Here is a 17,238-nt window from a genome sequence, read left to right as displayed (position 1 = left end):
GCCCTTCCCTTTAGCCACTGGTGGTGCCTCCTTGCCCTTCCCTTTGGCAGCTGGTGGTGCCTCCTTGCCCTTCCTTGATGCACCTGGTGCATGCACACTTCCAGTACAGCTGGCTGGTTCCCAGGATCCTCTCCCACCTGCAGTAGCTGTCAACACTACTGTGGCCGTGGACTGGGTGGCATAGATGCTCGCCTTGGTTCTGACCACCCTGGCATGACGTGAAGGACGGGGGGAGTAGTAGGGAAGAGGTCAACAGTGGAGAGGAAAAGCTTCTTAGGGACATTGGGGTGGGACGAGGGTGAAGGTTTGGGAGTGGAGGAAGAGGAAGTGTCTGTCTGCTGTGTATGGGTGCAAGTGCATGGGCTGGATGCTGTTGTGAGGTGGATGGCACAGACACAGTGGAAGAGGACACAGGGGATGTGTGCATGGATGTGGGGGTGGTGACTGCCAGTGAGGCGTGCTGGTGATGGAGGTAGCGGATGAGGATATAGTGCATGCAGGTGTGTGTGTAGACGCTACTGGGAGGGAGGTGGAGGAGGAGGAGGGGGGCACAGTGGAGGCAGTGGATGTTGGTATGTCTGCATCTGGATGGTGTTTGTGTGAGTGCCTGTGGGATGATGTGTGGTGCTTGTGTTTGCCTGAACCACTCCTGTGTGTTGACCTGGGTGCATGCTGGTCTGCCTGTGTGCTTGGGATAGGGGGATGAGACTGGGTAGAGGAAGTTGGAGGTGGGAGGCTTGAAACAGGGACAATGGCTGCCATCAGAGAGGAGGCCAGAGCCTGGATTGATCTCTGTTGGGCTGCCATGCCAGAGTGAATGCCCTCCAGGAATGCATTTGTTTGTTGCAAATGGGCTGCCAGCCCCTGGATGGCATTCACAATGGTTGACCGCCCAACAGAGATGGATCACAGGAGGTCAATGGCCTCCTCACTCAGGGCAGCAGGGCTAACTGGGGCAGGGTCTGACGTGCCTGTGGGAAAGGAAATGCCCACCCTCCTGGGTGAGCCGGCACAGGAAACTCACTGAGGGGCTGCTGGGAGGGCAATGCTGGTACGGGGGTAGCGGCTGTACCTGTAGTTAGGGTGGCCACAGAGGTGTCCGCCAGCACCAGGGAGCTTCCATTGGAGGAGGTATCACTGTCCAAACTGTCTCCTCCTGTCTCCGCCATGGTGCTCCCTTCGCCCTCCGTCCAACTGGTGCCCTCACCATCGGTGGATTCGGCCTCCTGGGCCCTGTGGGATGCAGCTCCCTCCATCGCCGGTGCCTCAGCTCCTCCGCCAGATGATGCTAATGCACAAAAGGACAGGGTGACAAAACAAAAGGGGGGGGGAGAGACAAACAATACACTGGGTCAATGGCTGCTCCAACACCACCGTTGGCGTACATGACAAACACACATACAGGGAACAGCCCTATGCATAAGGCAATGCACTACCAGTCACAATGCTAGTCACCAGGCCATGGACCGTAATACCTAATGCCATTAACAGCATACCATGGACCCACAGACACCTGCTCATTAGTGGATGCCTACTGGCTTGTTTGGAGGTGGTTCACATCATACCCTGCCCTACATGGGACCTTCTCTGCAATGTCCGGCCGGGCCTAGGAATAACCACAGGCCCACATCCCCCACTCAGAGACCTCCCCACCAAGTGCAAGTAGTATATTTGGAAACTGCACTCTCCGCCTTGTGACTGCTGTGATGCCCCCAAGCGCCCATCCAGCTCTGGATAGGCCACCGCCAGTATGCGGGCCATCAGGGGGGTCAGTGTGCCATGCATCGTGCTCACAGTGTACTCACCTGTTGGTCTGGAGACCCACACAGCATTCGGTACTGGGGTAGGACCCCATCCACCAGTCTCTCCAACTCTGAAGTGGTGAAGGCAGGGGCCCTTTCCCTAGTGACATGAGCCATGGTTGGTTCCAGACACAGGTCACAGCAGCGCTTGCAGTGTAGGTCCTCTCCTGTTGAAGGTCAGGTAGCAAGTGAGTGAACAGATAGAAAATGGTGGTGACATCCACGGCAGTGCGTATCATCACAACCGGCATACATCACCATTGGCCACTGTAACCCATAGGGCCCAATGGGATCCAATGAGGAGTTGCACAGCAGTTTTCGACTGCCTCCAGCAACGGTGCAAAACGTCAGCTTAATTACATAATTTCCACATGTGCCTCCATATAGGACAGGCAGATGCCATTTCAGGAGGGACGGCAGGCCATGTCACCAAACTGTGTCACAGTACACATATGCACCATTTGGGCCTATACAACAATCTTGTGTTACAGTCACAACATGCAATGCAGTGTAGTGTTTTGAAATATGGGATACTGACCAGCTACTAACCGTTTGCCCCCTAGATTGCAACTGCTGCCGATGAATCGGAGATGGAAACATCCCCCCGTGTACAAGCCCCTGGTGGACTTGGCAACAATGGAGGACAAGCACATTATCCTCACCTAAAGACTTGACAGGGCCACAATCACAGAGCTGTGTGCTCAATTGGAACCTGACCTGATATCTGCTATCCGTCACTCCACTGGGATCCCCCCTCTTGTGCAAGTTCTATCAGTGCTCCATTTCCTGGCAAGTGGCTCCTTCCAAGTGACAGTGGGCTTGGCAGCAGGAATGTCTTAGCCAATGTTCTCAATAATGCTGACCAGAGTGTTGTCTGCCCTGATTAAACACATGCACAGCTACATCGTTTTCCCCAGGTGGATGATTTGGCCACAGTGAAAGCAGATTTCTGTGCAATGGGACATGTCCCCAACATTATTGGGGCAATAGATAGCACACATATTGCATGTGTCCTCCTCCCCGGAGAAATTAACAGGTGTTCAGAAATCGAAAGAGGTTTTATTCCATGAATGTGCAGATAGTGTGCCTGGCTGACCAGTACATCTCCCATGTCAATGCACAGTTTCCTGGGTCTGTGCATGATGCCTTTATCCTGAGGAATAGCAGCATCCCATATGTGATGGCCCAACTCCAGAGGCACCGGGTGTGACTAATAGGTGAGCCCTGGATCCCACCCAGTGGATGTTGGTGTATGGGTATGGTGTGGGCCCTAAAGCTTAGTGTGTGTCTAACAGTTGCTCTAGATATTTGCAGGTGACTCTGGTAACCCCAACCTCTCATGGCTACTGACCCATGTGAGGAATCCCAGGACAAGGGCAGAGGAACATTACAATGATGCACATGGGAGAACAAGAAGAATAATAGAAAGGACATTCAGCCTCCTGAAGGCCAGGTTTTGTTGCCTCCATCTAACAAGTGGATCCCTGTACTACTCACCCAAGAAGGTGTGCCAGATCATCGTGGCATGCTGTATGTTGCACAACCTTACCTTACGTCGCCAGGTGCCTTTTCTGCAGGAGGATGAGGCTGGAAATGGGCGTGTAGCAGCAGTGGACCCTGTGGACAGTGAAGATGAGGAGGCAGAGGATGAGGATGAGGACATCAGAAGTGATATTATAAGACAGTACTTCCAATGACACACAAGTAGGACACGGTAATCACACTTACATTGACAGTTTTGTATTTGACATTGTCACTGGCAGGCTGATTTTCCCACTTCTATGGCCATTTACTGTACCCTTTGGCATCTCTATTTTCACATATTTATGTCCCACTATCGCTCCTGGTGTGTTGACTGCAGCCAAATACAGGTCATTCCGATGTATGCAATACTGTACAGTTATATTGCAGTGTTTAACGCTTGTTAAACAAATACATTGTTAAATGATTTGACAGACTACATACATGTATTTTTTTCAAATGGTGTTTATTTCAGTGCTAATGATTAGAGGGGGATGTGCCATGGGCTGGGGTGATGATGGAGGGAAGTCCAGGTTGTAGTCCAATCTATTTGTATCACAGGTGCATTGTCCAAGGAGCATTGGAAATGGAGCAATGTCAGTTCAAGGTGTACATGGTGACAGAGTGGGACACAAGGGTGACATTTAGGAGAGTGTTATTTCCTGGCAGGGTTTCTTGGCAATGTTCTCTGGCTTCTGCCTGGATCACAGGGACCGTTTGCGGGGTGGTTCTCCTTCTGCAGGGGTGGGGTGCTGGTGGCGGGGCCTCCTGTCCACTAGCGGCAGTGGAGGCGGAAGGCTGTTCATCAGTTTGGCTAGTGTCAGGGGTCCAGTGGTGTGCCACTGCCTCCCTCATGGTGTTAGCCATGTCGGACAGCACCCCTGCAATGGTGACCAGGGTGGTGTTTATGTCCTTCAAGTCCTCACTGATCCCCAGGTACTGTCCCTCCTGCAGCCGCTAGGTCTCCTGCAACTTGTCAAGTATCTGGCCCATCATCTCCTGGGAATGGTGGTATGCTCCCAGGACCTTGGTGAGTGCCTCCTGGAGAGTTGTTTCCCTGAGCCGTTCCTCCCCCTGTTGCACAGCAGTCCTCCTAGCTTCCCTGTTGTCCTGTGCCTCTGTCCCCTGAACTGTGTGCCCACTGCCACTGACCTCAGGTCCCTGATCGTCCTCTGGTTGTGGGGTGGCCTGGTGTCCCTGTAGTGGTGGATACACTGCTGATTGATGTGTCCTGGGGACAGAGGTATGGGCCCGCTGGGTGGGTATTGTGGTGGTGTTTTCTGAGGGGGGAGGCTCTGTGGTAGTATGGGACTGTGCCTGAGTAACCGACTGTCCGGAGATCCCTGATGGGCCAGGTTGGTCATCCAGATCCAGGCGTCCAGAGCTGCTGTCATCACTGTGGGCCTCTTCTGGGGGTGGACTGGAAGTTGCTAGCACCTCCTATCCGGTGACGTTGGGTGGGGGACCTGTAGGGATGTAAATGCAGTGTTATTGTTTAAGCTCACTTCCAAGAGTCCAGAACTGGGGTGACACCACTTTGCAGAGTACACTCACAGATGGCACAGTCCAGTACAGATGCAAAGTTGTTGGAAGCCTGTCATGTCCCTGAGTTTTCAGATCATGAGCCCAGCCAACTAGCCCTTGGAGTCACTCTGGGTTTGGGTTCAAGAGATACAGGTCCATTCTTTTTCATCGAGGTATAAGGGCAGCAGGTATCAGATCAGCACAGCAGGGCAGCAGCCCTTCAGAGCAGCAGTCCAGACAAGTGACAACAGTACTTCTTCCTGGCAGAGGACATAGGGGGTTATTCTAACTTTGGAGGAGGTGTTAATTCGTCCCAAAAGTGACGGAAAAGTGACGGATTTACCACCAGCCGTATTACGAGTCCATTATATCCTATGGAACTCGTAATACGGCTGGTGGTATATCCGTCACTTTACCGTCACTTTTGGGACGGATTAACACTCCTCCAAAGTTAGAATAACCCCCATAATGTCCAGAAGTGTACTGAGGAGCTGGTGTCTGAGGTCCAGTGGTTATACCCAGCTGTGCCTTTGAAGGGGAGAGAAGCTTCAAAAGGCTTGTCTTTGAAGTACACAAGTTTACTGTCTTCCTGACCTTGGCCCCAGATTAACTACAGTGGGAATGCATCTATTTGTGTGGAAACAAGACACAGCCTCTTCAAGTGCAAGTGGGGCTGGCGCCAGTCTTCCCCCATCACATATGATGGTCTATCCAGTCACACTTAAGCGTCATATTGTATGTGGCTGACTAGGAAAAGTACAAAAACCCAGCTATCAACAACACCTGGTCATGTGACCCAGAGACAGGCTGCAGGCACCAAATGTCGGCAGAAAGTAAATGCCAACTTTCTAAAAGTTGCATTTTCATGATTTGCAATTTAAAATCCCACTTCAATTTAAGATTTTTCAATACAATTCCAGAGACAACAAACATGACCCACATACCTCTTTTCATTTGGAAATTACGCTTATAAAATGAAATACAGTAAGTCCAACATCATCCTATGGGAGAGGTAGGCCTTGCACTAGTGAAAAACTAATTTTAGAGTTTTTCATTGTCTTGACATGTAAAACTTAAAAGTATATGTCCTACCTTTTGAATAATAAAAACACACCGTGCAATAAAGCATTATTTATTTTTATATTAAAATTGCAAAATGTAATTGATCATAAAAAACACACTAATGCTAATACTGATAATTTGCTGTAGCTCTTTAAATTAATGAAAGTTGTCTGTTAAGTGATTGTGGTTAAACATTGTTACCATGCCGTTATTTTGAAGCATCTGAAACACTTCAGCCTTTATTCTATTATCTATAATGTTTTTGGATGTAACAAATCTTGCAAGTTTGGTAATAACATTCGTAATAAAACTAAATACTAATGCACTTCTGCAAGTAAAGCATGATGTGCAGAAATAAATACTAAGCTGCAGCAAATTATATGTGCCATTGTTTCTTTGGCGTAATTGGAAACCTTACAGCCCTGCCAGTCCGTTTGTCTTCTTTTCCAGCCTGCTCTGGACTCATGAATTGAGAGGACCATAAATCTTGGATGCATAATTTTAGTTCTGCAATGTTTGTTCACTGCATTTTTTTAATATGGCTGTAGCTGGACCTTCTCATATGATTTACAAATCGGTTTGAGTAGGCCCCTGGTTTGTAGTTTATTTATATCGACTTCCCTGGATACACAACACAGTTGTTTTTCTTATACTGTTTTCAATAGCGTGTATGGAGTGATACAAAGACAGAAATCTGAAATAAATTTAAAATCCTTTATGTCTGTAGACAAGGAATTTGACCAACATTGCTTTTTTTGTTTACAAATTGCTTGGATTATCATTTTAAGTGTGTCTGATTGTACATTCCTGACCTGGTGGTAATATTTGATACTGATGTCTTGCGTTTCAAATACTTTCTTAAAAGTCCAAATTCTAGACATAACAGTACTTGTACTATATATTGAAGTAAGCCAAAGACAGGTCTGTAAGTTGTACACTGAATTGTATCTGTAAGATGCGAGAGTTTTGAAGGGAATGCCAAGTGGCCATAAGTGACTATTGGAATTAACTTTTGTTACTCTAAGTATTGCTTCAGCTGATGGACTATATATCTGTTAATTTAGTTTGCAAAGGGTGAATATTAAATATCAGCTTTTCTCCTGACATAAGTATTAAAAAGGATGGTTTGGGCCTGGCAAAAGTTTTACTTTGCCAGTACGAAATGGCAGTTTAAAACTGGCAAACACACACAGCCTGCAATGGCAGGCCTGAAACATGTTTACAATGTTACTGAGGTGAGTGGCACAAGCAGTGCTGCAGGTCCTCTAGTAACATTTAATTTACTGGCCGTGAGCATAGGCAGTGCCACCTTACTAGGGACTTGCAAGTAAATTAAATGTGGCAATTGAGTGTAAGCCGATTCTACCATGTTTAAGGGGAGAACAAACACACTTTAGCACGGGTTAGCAGTGGTAAAAGTGTGCAGAATCCTAAAAACCAACAAAAACAAGTTTCGCAAGTAGGAGGGTGAAGGAAAAAAGTTTAGGAATACACCTCCAGAAAGGGACAAGTCCAACAACAACATAACATAACATAAGGTAATGTAACATAACATAGCATAAGATAACATAACATAACATTGTATATGATAGTATACCATAACAGAGATAAATATGGGTTTATCATGCAGATGACTGATTAAAATTCAGACAGGGCTGATTCAGTCTTCCATCTGCCCATAGTTAACCGAAGTGGCATTCACAAATTGTTAAAGCACTCCAATGGAGTTCAGGAGAATGGGTGGATGCTATAAAAAAGATAAACTAAGTTATCTCAGCTGCTTATTGTGTGCAATACAGAGAGCTGTATGAAACACCCAGGTTACATGTTTGAATTTATCGTGGGAGGACTACAACCTCCTCCACACCTGAAGACAGGTCTTAAAATATTGGCCCTCAATACGACTTCAGTGGTCTTTTTCAAAGACTGCCAAAGCCGCTGCAGCCAGCATACTGCCAGTGCTGGCAGTATGCTGGCCGCACTATTAGGAGTTTTCTGCTCAGCCAGCGGGCGAAAACAGCATTTCCGCCTGCTGGCCCAGTGCAAAACTCACCACAACATTGAAGCTGGCTCATAATCAAGCTGGTGGCACTGTTGAGGTGCGTCAGGAGCGACAACACCCGTCGCGCTTTTCACACTGAAAAGAGCGACAGGGCTGACCATGGGGGCTCCTGCACTGCCCATGCCAAGTGCATGGGCAGTGTAAGTGCACCCAGGGAGAACCCGGCACCCCCTTTCTGCCCAACTTTGCATGGCAGGGCTGCCGCCAATCAAAGGCTGACGGAAAGCGGATTTGTGATCCCCAGGGCAGTGCTGCCCTGGGGATTTGTGACCGCCGAGACCGCCAGGCTGTCAACAGGTGGCAACATGGCGGTGCCGGGGGTCGGACCATGGCCCATCTGGCATGGTCTTAATAGGGCGGTCGGACCCCTCTGTCTGCGGCAGTCCGACTGCCATCACGAGTGCGGCGGTCTTGAGACCACCACACTTGTAATGAGGGCCATAGTTTCTTACTTTTAATGCATAATAACCATATCTCTGCAATATAAAACATACAAACTACAGGCTATATAATGCCATAATGAAAATCTCATTTATATATATCAATCATATTACAATACTTAAAAATCACACCGTTGTAAGAAACGTTGTTTCACCAGAAAATAAATGCATACTATCCTAACCACATATTGAACAAAGAAACTCAAATAAGATCCAGAAGTCTTGCTTAATTTAACACCCTAGCTGTCACCACACAGACAAGAAAGTATTTTGCATTAATCAAGGTTTAAGACTTTGAAGTAAAGAACACGAAACGAAGAATCTCTGCGCATCCTAAACCAGCTGCTTTAAAAGCCGGAATGTTGAAATGTTTCTCATTTCAACATGTTACTTGATACTGGTTGTGATACAACTACCTGTGATGTCAGTCCAGTTCATGTGAAGTTCATGTGAAGGAAAGGAGATCAAGCAAAGGCAGAGGTCATTTAACGAGTGGAGCCTAAAAAAGTATTTGGTGAATGCACAAAAATGCTGCCCTCGGTCTTTGGTGTTGTAATACATGGTCTTCGCCCAGCAAACCTGTTGGATTGTATGCAAAGCTGATCAGCCTTAAACATTTTTTCAATGCCGTTTTCGTTATGTCTCTAAGAAGCTGTGAGTATGGCACAGATTATAAAGCACCTGCTCATTAACCCTACGCAAATCATGAAAATTGAAATAAAATGTAATCCAATTTTGTAAGCAGGTTGGAAGGAGTTCAAGAAATGTAGCCAGGTGCTCCGTGTCCTCTAAACTTACTGCGACTTCAAAATGTGTAGGTTAATTCACAGTACAAGCTGGGCCAGGTTCCAAACCCGGCTCTAAGAATCAGCCTTCTTTTTAAACCGTATGTTGCATCGCCACACACAGGACTTCCAAACTCAGTTTATATTAAGCAAAGACATTCCCAATGACAGTAATCGTCTCCCTTACCCTTCCCTGTGTGTTCTGCTCTACTTTTGAGGCAGACCTACAAGGTCACTATATTATTCCTTTCCACAATTTAAGAATTAAATTTCCCGGTATATTTTTCCTCCTAATGCAATTTACCCTGTATGTATCGGTGCTGACAGTTTTGGTTACATATCTGTATTGTGTTCTTCAGTTTTATACGACAGTGTGGGATGTCATCAGTGTAGATTGGAGGTAACATTTGAGCTTATTCTGGTCTCTGGAGGTTTCAAGGCTCGTGTTTGTTCATGCCGCTGACTTGTGCCTGATAATCTGATACGGATTCGGTGAAACGAGCGTATCTGTTAAACCGTGTTACTTTTCCCGCAAACGTGCACTGAGCTAGTCATTGCCTCGAATCAAGGTGCTATTTCTACCTTTCATAAAGAATTATTTGCACACTTGTTTTTTGCAGTTTTATGTAGTAAGAATGTGGCCAAAGAGCATTGACACTTTTAAAAGAGCACCAGATTAAATGCTACATTTATTTAGGCAGGGGAAGATTTAGGCCCATATTTATCAATAATTTATGCAAAGCAGCAAGCGACCTTGCTCTCCTGAATCAAAGGGAGAGGGCAGGAATGCGCCATATTTAACATCATACAGCGCATTCATGTGTTCTGCCTGCGCTGATGCACAAACTGATGCCTAGCCCCAATGCAGGCAGCCTTGCACGATGGTGCAATGGTGCCTACATTTAAGGTAGGATTGTTTTTGTGCAGGTAGGAACACCTTCCTGCACAAAAACAATCCCCAGAGGCATAGTCCTCTTTCTAAGTGTGTTGCTCAATGCAGCACACTTAAAAAGTGGAAACACTGAGGAGAAATAAAGATATTTCTCTTTGTTGCGTACAATTCTGATGAATTCCAAGGTCTACCAGTGCTGGTAAGTCTGGGCATATGTGAGGATGCATGTGTGGATGAGTGGAAATGGGTGGATGAATTGGAACACCCAAGATCCACCCATAGCACACCTACCAGCCACAGAGTAATGCAAGGTAGTGATAAAAAAAAGCTCAAACAGTAAAATCTCTACTTAAGTAACCTATAAACATGTAAACAAGAAAAAAGAGAGGGATTGAAATGGGTCAAGTAAAACAGACTTGATTTTGATGGGTTTTGATTAGTGGTACAAACAGCTTTAATATCAATTCCCCTGCATTTTTCAAATCAGGTGCAAACAGTGTTTTTGGCAGATTTGAAATGAAGGTTTTTGTGTAAAATTTCAATTTCACCTTGAGTTCTTACAGGCAACACAGTCTTTAGCTGACTTAAGGCTAAGGCATGACATTTAACCAGAAAAAGAGTCATATCGTGATGGGCTTTGCAGGTGCAGTGCAGAGGCGAGTACCTGTTTCATGTGCGTGCAGTGCATAAAGTGATTTCATTGATTCAAATATTTGTCTGCCTTAGTGCCAATTCACAAAGGGATTTACAGCTCATAAAGTTAGAAGTGCAGGGACTCGGTACACAGGGCTGAATTTCTGCTGTTGGGAAGAATCTTCGCACTACAGTGTGCATAGTGGGGAGATTCTGCCCTGAGTGTGGAGACTCTGCATTTATAACTTTAAGAGTCATAAGAGCCTTTGTGAATTGGGCCTAAAGTGCTTTATTTTCAGACAGCACAGCTCAGAAACAGAAAGCGGCAAACCTTGCGCACTTTTTCAGATCTGTATTATCTGAAAATAAAGCATTCATCCAGAGAATTATTCCACATAATTAATTCACTTTACGCACTGCAGGCACATAAAACATTTGCTAAATTCTGCTCTGCACCAGTAAAGGGCATCATGGTAGGTCTCAAGTTGGAACCAGTGAGCAGGAATTTCCTCTCCGTTCTTTCTGAAGTTCATGCATTAGCTCTGAGAAATTTAGAATAATATGTTTAAACTTTAAATACCTTGGATGCAAAAAACAGACACTCAGCTCATCATGATGTGTCTCCAGGGGGTAAAACAGGTCACTAAGTCTGCTGATATACGTTATTCCCATTTCCAGTGGTAAAAATTTGAAAACTGCCTTAGAAAATACCACTATTGTGCAGTGTTTGTATTTCCATTTGATGCTTTTTTTGCCCCAAATAATCACCATCACTCTTGTAGTGAGGCTAAAAGTGTTCACTTAAACATTTAACGTACCAATCCCTTCCCCAATTAGAAATAAAAAATAAAAAAAAAGCGTCAGGCCACCCTCACCCATCATCCTCTGTGTCTTCCCTTACCCTCTCATTAGAAGATGTGCCAACAACAGCAGCATGGTAATGCAAGTTTGCAGAGACCCAAGCCTGGGAGGGAGAGTGTCAAATGTAGTAGGAAGATTACTATTATGTTCTGCTGCCTTGCTCAGTTCTGTAGAGTAGAGACTGAAAGCTTCATTGAGATCTCTCAAGGACCTGTTGAGGCAAAGGAACAAAGGGGAAATTAGCATGTCTCCTGGTCATCTCCAACAGCAGCGAAAACACAACTTTTGTTCTTTCTACAGTTAATTGTGTTTATTTATTTCAAGCATAGTATAATGCAAAGGTTATTACGTCTGATACATGATTAAAATATACAGCTTTTGTATTCAAAGTGGAGCAACAACTGCCACTCAAAGTGGTTAACTCAAGCTTTCAGTTTCTTTTCAGCTAAGCTCAAGAATTTGACAAAAGGCATGTTGGAACTGGTATTAGTCTCTTTTAGAGATTCTATCGTAACTTGCCTGCGTGAGCCAATCGTAATTTTAATAAACAGGTATTTTAGCAAGACTCATCTTTCATTTAGCAAAACAGGGCAAATACAGTTAATGGTATTAAAGGTCTTCTTCGTTTAATGGCACAATCTTCTGCTGTTACTCGTTCTTAGCTTAGACCCTGAGTGACAACAGCCTAATGTTGGTATGCCACCAAATTGGTGTACCATGGATTTGTTTCTTAGAACGTTTGTGTAATGCGTATCCAAGAAGGGTTGCTTGAACGCTTTTGTTTACTTATTGATGATCATGCTGGCATGAGAGTGCGTTGCCAACTCATTTTGTTTTATAAGGGCAATATTAAGCAAATGTTTTTAAGGAGGTGATTTCCAAATTCATCAAGGGCAACCAAAGAGGCCCATAACTCCCTTATTTAGAGTTTTCTCAGAGAAAATTTGTTGAGCAGCTTTATCATTTGAGCTTATGGTTTCTTCCCAAATTAAATGATCTAATGGATCGTCTTTGGGTCTTCTTAGTTTAAAGCACCTTTTTGTAAATGCTCCTTGCCTTTGTTGCCGTAAAGAAAAGCTGGGCTGGGAGAGATCCTGTCTGGGGCATATCCTGATCCAATGACTTTAGATAGCATTCACTATAATTAATATAAAGGGTAAATAAAGGGGATGAAAACATGTATATGGCTTTTCTGGTGAATGTACCAAATCAATTTGGATCAGGAAGAGGGTTGTGTCCCAACACTCTTTTCATTTAGCCTTTATATTAATGAACTTGAATGCCATCTAAGGTCACTGGTTTAGGACATGCCCTAGATAGCATCCTACCCTCCCGTCCCAATGGCTCGATTGGCAAGTAGGCTACAAAAAGTTCTAGACTTTTTTCAATAGGTTTTAATCGGTTCATGAAGTATTTGGATCTACAGACAATTACAACTAAATCCCATATTACAATGTGTGTCCCAAGATTAATTAAATCTTTATTTTGTTTTATTGATGCTGTTCCCATCAATTGTGTTAAAAACTCTTAATGCTTCGGTGTTCCATTGAATTCAGGATTTAAGTGGGGTCATATAATTAGGATTAGATTGCAACAGTTTGAGAAATGTAGCAAAGCAGTTTCCAGATATTTGAGCAAACTGGAGTCAAACCCTTCCACAGATATATTAGCAATGTACAAGAGTAAATACATTTCAATTTTAGCCTGCTGGCAGAATTATGGGATTTTCCAAATCTGAAGAGGATCCAGATGAATGGAAATGCCCTTTTTGCATAGACTGCTTACTTTTGTTTAGCATGCTGAGCTGGGAACCTCTTATCTAGGAGATGAAGTCGGTTCCCATCCACGGACATTCTGGCTTTTTGTCTCAGGGAAGCAAGCGACATCTTTAAACCTTTTAATCATTTCTGATTATCTATCACTAGCAAATGGGTATTTAATCCCCTGGATTAAATATGTTAGGGATGAGTTTGAGCAGGTAGGAAAAGTAGAGATCTTTCATACTCATTTCCTAGAAAATCTTAGATGTAAAGATTTTTTTAAACTGGTGTTTTTAGTGATATGGTTGGTGGATAGGATCTCCTTGGCGATGTCAAAGGTTTCTACAAAATCATATCTCCCTATTTCTACTGTTAATAATACAGAACAACATATTTTGTTTATATTTGAATTGCACCATAGATTTCTTCTGGCATGGTTTAGGTTTAAATTAGCTCACATGTTATTGATCCTTCCAGAAAAATGTTTATGGAATAATTTGACATGTTGCAAATGTGACAATCACTCAGCAAAAGCAATGATACATTTTGCCTTTTGTTGTCATTTCTATAAAGAACATAGGAAGCGGTTTCCGTTACCTGTGTTACAACGGTTTAATTGAAGACATCATAGGTTTGCATCTCTGTCTTTACAAATTTCTTCATTGTTTATATAGATCTCTATTGTTAGTTTCAATTTATCGTCACATTAGAATAAGGAGATCCTTCCCAAAAAGCCTACAGAGTAGAACATGTCTGGGATGTTTTGAGATGTAGTAGGCATCTGTGGTTTCCTTTTTTTAAACAGAATAGTTATGTTTTTTTAGCTTAACCTTCAATCAAACTTATCAATGCAGTTGGCCTCATGAAACAAGCATAGCAGACCTTGCTATTCCATTGAACACAGTACTCTATATGTTAAACAGGCATGTGGGTGTGTGCCATCTCTAAAGCATGAAATAGGTTGTATTTTCTGCTGTTCTAGTATAAGATTAGGGCTTAGAAGAAGCCGAACAAGGGTATGATTACCATAGATTTATACCAAGCATCATGTTAAGAGTGGTTCCTCTTAATTACGCTTTGGTGAACTCTGTTGCAGCCTTTTGAGTTATCCTCACTGTGGATATAATTCATATTGTATGCACTAGACTAGGATTTTGATTTATAATAAATCTTTAAAATGTATCCTTCATGTTCTAGTATTCTTTATTGTGTTATTCCTTAATGAAAGAAGGCTTGTGGGTCTCATTTATTATCCCTTTAATGCCTCAAGGGATGAATCATTGCATAGAATACATCTTGTTGAAAAAGGGCTCAGTGGTTTGTGGAATATTTTCAGTATAACTGATTTTGTGATTTTGGTTGGCACATTGAAAACCATCCTCTCTGTCTCTAGAAAATCTGGACACCGGGTCAAATTGTTCTGGTACCCTCTTTCACAGCTTTTCATTGATTTTTTCCTGTGTTTCTCCTACATATCCTGTATATTCTGGGGTGTTTATTGGTCTAATTTATAGCTACAGATTTTTCTTTCCTACTCTTCCTACTGTAAGTGTAGTAGAGTGCATAATTCTACTCTTCCTTTCTTTATACACTCACCTGGAACAACGATTAAACAACAGTTCCTCCTTTTGGGTATCAGCTCAAGCCCCACGCTGCTGCCACCTCCTGCTTTCCACCAACAGCTCCTTAGTATATCCTCCAAGGCAAGGAGGCAAAATAATTTTATTTCTGTCTCATTATTTTAATTTTAATTTAATTTCATTTGTTTGATTTCATTTTTCAATAGAAGCCCCATTGTGCAGCCTACAGAGCTCTGACAACATTCTGCTTCTTACAGGACTCAGCATCCATTCTTGCTTCTGCGCCCTCCAATATTAACTGCTAGTTGGATGACCTCTCAAACATTCCAGAATAAGAAAAATATCCAGCTATAAAATAAAGAAATATGAACTATAAGCTCAAAATTAAATTCAAAGCAAGGGAATAAATACTTATGCATCCAAGACAAAATAATATTCACACAAAAAAATCAAATAGAGTATAGATGTGGTACAGCTAGACAACACTACACAACGCAGAGCAGGAAAAAATAACCCATTAAAAGATTACCCATCTGCTTTAGAAGAGCTTATTGTACAATTAGTCAAACTCCCTTTCCGATAATATACGGGAAGACTTTAACTTAGCTTTCAAAGAAATTCATAGTAACAAAGGGATCTTTGGGTGAAGCAGTCATAAGCTATAGGTACTAGCAAGCAATTGTAACTTGGTACAGTGCAGGCTGGAAATGCACCCCAATATGACCAGCTCTACTTATTCAAGTACAAAAATGACAATTCAAGCTACAACTGCCTATTTTCTCAAATCTTTTGAATTGAAGTGTACCAACACTGAAATAATTCCCCAGGTTTTCTGATTAAGCAATGGTGTCAATTTAAATTGCAGTTAAATCATAGTTGTGCCAGCAAGAATTGTTTCTTTCTGAAGACAGATATGTCGGTGTTGGCATGTCCTGAACAACATGGCTAATATAATGATGCAGTTTGGGAAGTTTTTGAGGTTAATGATGGAAACAGTGGACATTCTCATTGGGGACTAAATTAATAGACTAACTTATTAGACAAAGCAGTAGACATTCGAGTTAAGGATGAAATTAGGAGAATAACCCCTGCAGATCAAAAACAATTGTTTCAAACTATAAGCAGTGAAGGGATTAAATAGGTTAGAATTTCACTTCCTTCTGCTAAAGCACAGTGAAATATGCAAAATATACACTGATATACTAATACCACATCTGATGTTTGTCTTTAATAAGATTTTTGAAGATAATACTTTATCTACATCCTTTAAAATATGAAATTTAGCTACATTTTTGAAAACTTGAAATTTGGAAAACACCTGATGGAATGTGGGCCATAAAAGACCTATTACATTGTTTACTGCTGATTAGACATTCATTCAACAAGATTGGCAACAATAATAGGTCATCCTATTTTACCAAATCAATATTTTTCATTCCTCAATGCCTTCTATCTTCTAACATATGTTATGTTTTAAGGCAATCAAAGTTTTTGAGACTTAGGCCCTCATTATGACTTTGGCGGTAGCTGCCGCCTACTGCCATGGTGACGGCCCCCAACATACCGTCGCCGTGGCTACCAGCCACCCACCCACATTATGACCACAGACGGAATTCTGCCAGAAGGCTTGTGGAATACCGTTGACGGTCATTGCGGCGGACGGCGGTAAGGTGGCGCTGCTGCAGCAGCAGCGCCACGCCAGAAAAACACTGCAGACCGTATCATGAGCCATGCTACGGCCTGGCGGTGTTTTGCTGGCGGATGCTGCTGCTGACAGCAGCGCTGTGTCCTGTCTCCTGCCGGAGGACCCCCTGCAAGCAGATAAGTCGGGTTTTCCGACAGGAGAGGGTGGTGGGGGGTGGTATGTGCGTGTGTGGGGGTGTTGTGTGTGTGTGGGGGTGTGTGTCTGTTTTTGTATGCGTGCATGCGGGTGCGAGTCACATTGAATGCATGCATGAATGACTGAATGTGAGTGTACATGTATGTTGTGTGTTGTGAATGTGTGTGTGGGACAATGTATGCTGGTGTGTGTTGCGGTGTGTGGGTATATATGTGTGCATGGGTTGGTGGATGTGGGTATGCATGTGTGTATGATGGTGTATGATGGTGTATGTGTGCGCGTGTGGGTGTGTAAATGTGCTGGGGGTGCAGGAGAGGGAGGGGGAGGACTGTAGAGAGGGTGAAGGGCGGACGAGACCCCTATCAGTGCTAAGGGAGGAATTCCCTGGCACTGATAGTGACTACCACTGTGGTTTCGTAGCAGTACGCTTGCCTCAAAAACCATGACGGTAGCCTGGGTCATAATCCTGAGGGTGG

This window comes from Pleurodeles waltl, chromosome 12 (genome assembly GCF_031143425.1).
Source record: "Pleurodeles waltl isolate 20211129_DDA chromosome 12, aPleWal1.hap1.20221129, whole genome shotgun sequence".
Lineage (NCBI taxonomy): Eukaryota > Metazoa > Chordata > Amphibia > Caudata > Salamandridae > Pleurodeles > Pleurodeles waltl.
This window is presented reverse-complemented; position numbering follows the sequence as displayed.